This window comes from Manis pentadactyla, chromosome 8 (assembly GCF_030020395.1).
Source record: "Manis pentadactyla isolate mManPen7 chromosome 8, mManPen7.hap1, whole genome shotgun sequence".
In the NCBI taxonomy this organism is placed as follows: domain Eukaryota; kingdom Metazoa; phylum Chordata; class Mammalia; order Pholidota; family Manidae; genus Manis; species Manis pentadactyla.
The window spans coordinates 139,873,863-139,881,663 of record NC_080026.1 but is presented as its reverse complement, the minus strand read 5'-3'; the positions used below and the strand labels follow the sequence as shown (position 1 = coordinate 139,881,663).

The following is a 7,801-nucleotide window of genomic DNA, read 5'->3' as shown; positions in this document are numbered from 1 at the left end:
AGGTGTCCAGGTCCCACTGGGCAGCTCCCTGCCCCCATCCAGGCCCGGGCACTTCAGCGGGACAGAGGTAGACGCTGGGTAAAAGGCTGGTGGCTGGACCCCCTTGGTGCTGAGGGCTCCCACAGTTTCAGCATGTGAGGTCTTCCCCTCACGTGACCTCAGGCCCAGGGAAGAAATGCTCCCCAGTTTGGGGGACAGAGTGGACTGAGGGGTGCTATATTGTGGTCTTCAGGGAGCCACCACCACCCGGATGGGGCACCAGGAGCCCACAGCTGGGGTTACCCCAACCCAGGTCAGGATGCCATGTCCAGGCCCCTGGGCCCCAGGTGGCCCCGGACACTCCCCCAGCTGAGGGCAAGTTGTGGCCCTAGAATAGCAGGGCCCACTTTTTCCCTGGTGGCAGGCACCCAGAGGGCCTCATGGCATCAGCCAGATGGGGGGCAGCTCAGAGCAGCCCAGCAGCCACCAGGAATCACCTCCTGCCACCCTCTGGCTGCCGCCCTTGGAGGCCAAATGCCCAAAGCTCACAAGATGGGCCCGTGTGTCAGGGTTTGGACACAGCCCCTCACTGTGGATGCTGTCCCTGCCCGGGGCAAGATGGGGTCGGGGGCCGAGGGTGACGCGGTGGGGCTTGGGCTGAGCTGGAGAGGCAGAGGGCAGGGGTGCAGCAGACAGAAGCCCGAGGCCAGGGTGGCGGGGACGGAGGCTCAGCCAGGGCCAGACTGTCCGGGAGCTCCTGCGGGGTCACCAGGCCATCGGCATCCAACTCAGATCCAGGGACTTCCACGGTCCGCGACACCCACACTCCGCTGAGCTCGGCGCTGCCTCACAGACATTCATTCAAGGATTAAAGCCCCGTTAAAGACTAGCTGGTTGCTGATACTTACAAATCATTTTTGTATTAAAAAGATTTAACAGTTACAGGACTGAGGTCCAGGAAGCTGTGGGCACGGCAGGGCAGAGGCTGGGGCGGGGTGGCCCCACCGCCTGCGGCGAGGCCTGGGGCCCCCTCCCCTGCCTGCCCGTGTGCGCCGTGGTCAGCTCTGCCGGCCGCAGGGAGTTGGAACGGGGTTGGGACAAGCTGGCTGAGGAGGCTGTGTGTGAAGGTAGCGGCCTGCGTGCGTCCCACACGCATTCCCTTCCATCGTTTCAGAATTTCCCAGCGCGTGCTGGGGATGCGTCCTACTGCGCGGGCTAGACAAGGGCCACGGTGCTGGGGCCCCAGCTGATGCTGGGTCATGGGGTCGATAAAAGCTTCGGTTTATCTCCAAAGACCCTGAGCTTTTCACTCTCTCCCTTCCTGTCCCCCTCCTGCTCCCTGCTGTTAGTAAGGCATCTGGAGACCTAGGCGCCCAGCCTCTGGGGCCTGGGTCAGCCTCCTGCACAGTGCAGCTGTCTGCTGTGGGCCCGCCGTGTGTGCCGCACGCCTCCCGCGTCCACACGCTCTGAGGAGACAGGCCCTGCGTCAGCAGGCATCGCCTTGGGATACGGGAGGGTGGTCAGGACACTTCCTGGCTGTCAATACGTTGTGGCTCCTTTTGTAATGAGAACATGGGGCTTTAACAATATGGGATGGGGGGTCAGTTTCATTTTTAAATCTGCTTTTGCTCTCAAGTTTTGGTGATAGTCTCATGATCTTTCTAATCATTTATGTGAATGCTTCCAACCTCCAATTCATCTTTTCTAGAGTCCATTCCTTTGGCTTTACTGTGATTTATTTGTCCAATGCACATTTTTGGATGCTTACTGGCTTCAGCTTTCCAACAGGAAGTGCGCCAGGCAGCAAGCGCCACGGGGATGCTCCGCACCCACACGCACGGCTGCAGTTAAAGACAGCAACTGTGGGTGCTGGGAGGGCAGGGAGAAACCAGAGCTCTCGTTCCCAGCTGGTGGGCGGCGCAGATACTCGGGAAGCAGTTGGCAGTTCCCCAAGAGACTAAGCACAGAGTCACCGTCACACCCAGCGATCCCAGTCTTAGACACACGCCCAAGAGAGATGAAAACACGCGTCCAAAGAGAAACTTGCAAACAAGTGTTCATGGCAGCATCAGTCACTACAGCCAGAAGGTGGAGACAAGCAAAATACCCACCAACAGATGATAGATCAACAAAACAGCGAATCTGCATGGTGGAATATTACTCAGCCATAAAAAGGATTGAATTATTGACACAGGCCATGATACAGATGAACCCGGAAGACGATATGCCAAGAAAGAAGCTGGCTGCAGAAGTTGACATGTGAGATTCTGTTCCTGCAGAAAGTCCAGAAAAGGTAAACTGACAGAGATAGAAAGGGGGTTGGGTGTCGGGAGCTGGGGAGGGATGGAGGACCCAGAGCTTGTTTGGAGATCATAAACTTTCCAAAGTTGGCTGTGGAGATGGCCACACACATCTGTGAATAAACTGACACCATTGAATTGTACACTTTAAATGGGTGAACTTACAGCTCTGATCCCAACGGCTTGTGCCCATGGCAGGCCACACCCTGCCAGCCACTCCCAGGCCCTGCCTCGTCCAGACCTTCAGAGCCTCCATGAAAATTGTTTCTGAACAAATTTATTGCTTGAAAAGTGTGCATGAGACAATGTTGCGTACAGAATTATTCCAACTGCTTGCTTTGGGTATATGTGCACATGTGTGTGTGTATCCATGTGTGTCTGTATTCATGTATGTATCTGTATCCATGTATCTGTTTATGTTCTGTATCCATGTGTACCTGTATTCATGTATCTGTTTATGTATCTGTATCCATGTGTATCTGCATTCATGTGTGTAACTGTGTGTATATCTGTGTCCATGTGTGCATCTGTGTGGCCCAGGAGCGCTAGCGGGTTAGATGACTGAACCGAGCCTGCCACCAACACACATGAAGCAAGGGTGGCTGCTCATTCCTGGTGCTAGGTCCTTAGGCCCTGAGTAGGAAAGGACCAGGGACCCTCCCAGCTTGCTCAGCACCCACCCTGGAACACAGAGGGGGCCGCACCCTGGGAGAAGCCCGTCCCCTCTCCCGGACTCTGCAGGCTGCAGGCTGGCCACCACCTGGCTTTGCAGCTGTGCTGTGCCTGACCTGGTGTCCGTGTGGCTCAGTTAATTTGGACAAACACCAGTCCCACCGTCAAGGCCATTGCTCCGCGGTTGCTGCCAGCGCCGAAGAGCCGCTTCTGGGACTGGGGCCTGTGAGAAATCAGACTCAGTGAGTCACAGGAGGAAACGCTCCTCCCCACAGCGCGCGGCTGAGCGGGCCTGCTGCCTCCTTCACTGCGGCCGGCTTTCCAGGAGAACTGGTGTTCCGGCGCTCTTGGCAGGAGGGGAGCGACAGACACAGGCCTGCCGGGCACCCTCACCCGGGCGGAGGCTCCGCAGAGCACGGGCGGCCCCCCCGCCGCTCCCTCTTGTCAGCTTCCGTTTGACATCTTGTCTTTATCCAATTTTACCTTCAAGGGGAAAATGTGCTTGTTGAAAATGATTACTGTGAATTCTGCATGTTCTAATTCTCTCATTTGCCTCTAAAGTAGATGTATTCCATTTAGCAAAGAGGAAAATCTATGTATTGGATTCAAAGTGCATCTCTTCAGGGACGGTGTCCACATCGGGCCGCTCCTATGGTCGTGGGGAGCAGAGTGGTGGGCACGTTGGAAGCCTCCCGGCTGGAGGCAGGGCAGCCCCGTGGGAGGAGGGCCCCGTAGCTGGGTGACCCCGTCGCTGGGTGCCCCCTCTGGCCAGCCCTCCTCCCCCCACTCTCGGTCCCAGCCCACTTCTTCCTGGGGGCTCCTGTGTGCTCAGCACAGGGGGTCCCTCAGAAAACCTAGTCCTGGCCCCTAGAGGCTGTCCCCTGCCCTCAGGGGGCCCTGCTTGGGATGGGGCCTGAGCCCCCCCGCATCTGGGCGCCCTGCCCTGCACTCCTCCGTGTGCCTTGAGGCGCGGGTGCCTTGTGGGCTGTTCCCCGGGACTGGGAGTGGGGGGACAGCAGAGGCCCTGTAAACATGCATTAGTGACCAGCACCAGCTGGACCCCAGGATGGGGCACGGACGAGGCACCCACTTTCTAGAAGGCTCCACTCCTGGGCTAGGGCTGGGCACCTGGCAATTGTCCTGTTCAGCCGCTGCCCCATGCCCCTTGGCAGTGGCCACTGGAGCAGCCCCCACATTGCTTTCACCAAGAAGCCCTGGGGGGCCTGCCACAGTCCACACCATACACCTGCCTGTGACAGCCGCCCGACTCACCGCCACAGACCCCGGGCACCCAGCCTCCCCACACCCACTTCCTGACACAGGACCCCTGTCTGAACAGAACCAAGGGGAACCCCCCAACCCCCAATTCACTCCCTGCACCAGGCCATGCAAGCTGTCCAGGAAGTCCTTACTCCTCTAGTGCAGACCTCACCGAGCTGACTCCCACTCCTGTTGGTCAGCTTGGAGACGCCTCCCCCAGGCAGCCCCCGGGGTGCCTTCCTCAGGCCGCAGCCCCTCACAGTGCCACTCCCACAGAGAAACGGCATCGGCAGTGCAGCGCTGTGAGAGCTGAGCCCGTGTCACAGGGATAGTGCTGCCCCGGGGCCACCTTGGTGCCCTGGGGCCTGGAGCTCCGCAGGGGCTGGCAGGGCAGGTGAACAGAGCAGCAGGCAAGTAAGTGGGTGAACAGGTGTGGGCTCAGGGCCCCAAGGGAAGGGACAGGGAGGGGCTGACAGGAAGCTTCAGGGAGGTGGGCTCAGGGACCACCCCAGGAGTGGAGGGGCCGTCCTCTTCCTGCTGTTAGCAGCCACGGCCTCCCTCACGTGCCCGGCCTGCCAAGACCCTGGACGGGTCAGGCCACCCTCCGGTCTGGGCTCCAGCGACAGCTGCAGGCTTGCCCCACTGGTGTTTGCCATGAGGCCCAGGCCTCTGCCAGGCCTGTGGGGAGTAGGGAGCAGGCCTTGTTGCCTGGCACTAAGCTTGGTGTTGGGTAGGGGAGCTGCCCATCCTGAGTCCACAGGTATGAAGAGACACATAAACAACACCCACACCAAGACACACTCTCACACACAGACCCCGTGGGGCCTACGCAGACACTCAGACACCTCCCGTCAGACCCCCCGCCTGCCCTCACACCAGCACGGGCACACACACCTTGGCAGCCCTCACCCCAGGTAGGTGGAGGCGGCTGGCTGTGGCTTCCTTAGAAATGCTCCAGGGCCTGGCAGTTTCAGGGGCCACCAGGGTGTGCCGGGTAAGTCCCCCAGAGCCTGCACGGAACTCAGCTGGAGGTGGGCACTGGCTGGGTGCAGAAGAGATGACTTGTGAGTCAGGGGGTCCTGGGTGGGCTCTGGACAGGCAGCTGAGAGCCACGAGTCCCCCCATGTCCAGAGCGCCCATGAGCTCAGGCTCTGCAGCCCCAGATCCTAGAATGGGAGGGGGCAGACCACTCGCCCCACAGCTGCCCTTCCCCAGCTATGCCCGCTGCAGTCCTCGAGGGCAGGCCCGTGGGGTGGGCTGCCTTCCAGAGATGCCTGCTTTCCTGGACACAGAAGCAGTCCTGGTGTCCTGCTCACCCAGGAGAAGGTGGGGAGGGACTGCCAGGCTGGGGAGGGGGCAGCACCTCCAGGGACTGAGGGGACGAGATGGGAGCTCATTTCCTGAGCAGGGCTCCAGCCTGGGCCTCTGCTGGGCCCCGAGGTGGGACCCCAGTCAAGCCGCCCACCTCTGTGCTGCTGTCCTGCACTAATGCAGGCCAGGCAGGGCCAGGGGAGTGAGAGAGGCCCCGCTGGGCCCTGAATGTGCAGAGGGGGGCATCAGCTGCTCCACAGACACCAGGTGACAGTGGTGGAGGCGGTAAGGCTGGCGCTGGGCTCGGGGCTGTGGGCAGCAGAGGATGGGGGCTGCCGCCTGCAGCCAGTCCACCAGACTCTAGGGCGACCTCACTTACTCCCTGATGCGGAAACACTGAAACATCGCCCGACTGCCTGCACAGAATGTGGAGTCCGTCTCGGTCAGCACCTCTGCACACAGCCCTGGACGACCTGGCAGCGGCACGGGCTTGGGGGAAAGTGCGTGGTCACAGAGCCAGGAGGGCCCAGATTCAAGCCCTGGGGCTGAAACTCAGCTGCCGTGCGGCCCCTCTGAGCCTCTGCTGCCCCGACAGAGAGCTTGGCTGGCATGGGACTGCACGTGGTGTGGGCGCCCGCATGCGGTCACGTGGTGGGGCCGCTTGCCCCGGCTCACAGGAGCTGATGGCACACATCTCCCCAGCCCTCACTCAGTGACGTCAGGCAGCCTGAAATCGCCCACCACAGACATGGGTGATGCCATGGGCCAGACCTTTTTGTTCCCTGGAAAGCCGTTCCTGGGAGCAGAACGTGTCACCTCCGCTGCCCCAGCAGCGGAGACATACAGCATGTGCATCCAGCAGGCCCAGCACACGGCAGGCCCAGGGTACACAGGAGGCCCAGGGTACACAGCAGGCCCAGGGTACACAGGAGGCCCAGGGTACACAGCAGGCCCAGGGTACACAGGAGGCCCAGGGTACACAGCAGGCCCAGGGTATACAGGAGACCCACCACATGGCAGGCCCAGGGTATACAGCAGGCCCAGGGTATATACAGCAGGCCCAGGGTATACAGCAAGCCCAGGGTATACAGCAGGCCCAGCTCACAGCAGGCCCAGGGTACACAGGAGGCCCAGGGTATATACAACAGGCCCAGGGTATATACAACAGGCCCAGGGTATATACAGCAAGCCCAGGGTATATACAGCAAGCCCAGGGTATACAGCAGGCCCAGCACACAGCAGGCCCAGGGTACACAGGAGGCCCAGCACAGCAGGCCCAGGGTATACAGCAGGTTCTAATCAGTGCCTCTGCTGCTTGGTCATCGCACCTGCCGCCTGCCTCTCCCAGGCCCTCTGCACCCTCTGCTCCATGTGCATGGTCCTGGAGCAGTGGGGCTCGGCCATGGCCGTCTGGTCAGGGGCAGCCCCTGGGCTCTGCAGAGGAGTGAGGCGGGCGCTCTAGGAGGCTTCCTGGAGGAGGGGCCTGGCACAGCTTGAGGCGGCAGAGGGGAAGGCACTGTGGGAGGCAGTGTGAAGGCCCAGGCTGGGCAAAGTAGGCTGCCCGGCTCTGCATGGCCTCCCTCGCTGTGCACAGCCCATGACGAGGCACATCTTGCTAGAGCTTAGCGTTCCGGACAGGATGGCACCCTGTGCTGTCCCACTGACCCTGGGAGGCTCTGCCCAGCAATGACCCCACACAGGTGGTCCCTCCCCTCACAGCCAGCTGACAGTGGGACCGAGTGCGGCAGAGCCTGCCCGTGGGGTGATTGTGGGGCAGCACGTGGACACTGGAGGAGGGCAGAGGGGTGTCAGACATGCGAGGCCAGGGCGGGGAGCAGACCCTGACCTTCCCACGCAGCAGCCCCAGCAGGTCCTGCCCTGCCGGCTCGTTGGCCCAGAGCCAGCGTCCCCACACGCAGGGTGTCAGCCGCCACAGGAGGAGCAGGGACGCCCAGCGGCCGGCCCCTGGGAGCCTGCGGGCATTCACATTCCGGACTGACCTACCCAGGCTCTCCCAGACCTGCCTCACCCTCGGCCTGCCGTTAGGGACGATCGGCCTCAATTACGCTCCCTCTGGCCCAGCCTACTAACCTCGAATCGGCGCTCGCTGTCGGCGTGCCGTAACTGAATTCACTCTGAGCCAGTCTGAGACCCACTCAGCTACATGTGAGGGTGGAGATTACAAAAACAACATATGTGGTTTTGAAAACACGTTTTCGGTTCCTGTCGGCATATGTTCTTCGGTTCACAAGCTCCCAGTGTTTTTCCCCACAACAAGG

At 60.9% G+C, this 7,801-nt stretch overlaps 1 long non-coding RNA gene across 1 annotated transcript; it reads left to right on the top strand.

Moving 5' to 3' along the window:
• The first annotated feature begins 647 nt into the window (after positions 1-647).
• LOC130684672 (uncharacterized) lies at positions 648-3,486 on the top strand. The gene is made up of 2 exons (XR_008999063.1): positions 648-2,272; positions 3,227-3,486. It is a non-coding gene; the product is annotated as an uncharacterized LOC130684672 (long non-coding RNA).
• Positions 3,487-7,801: the final 4,315 nt, after the last annotated feature.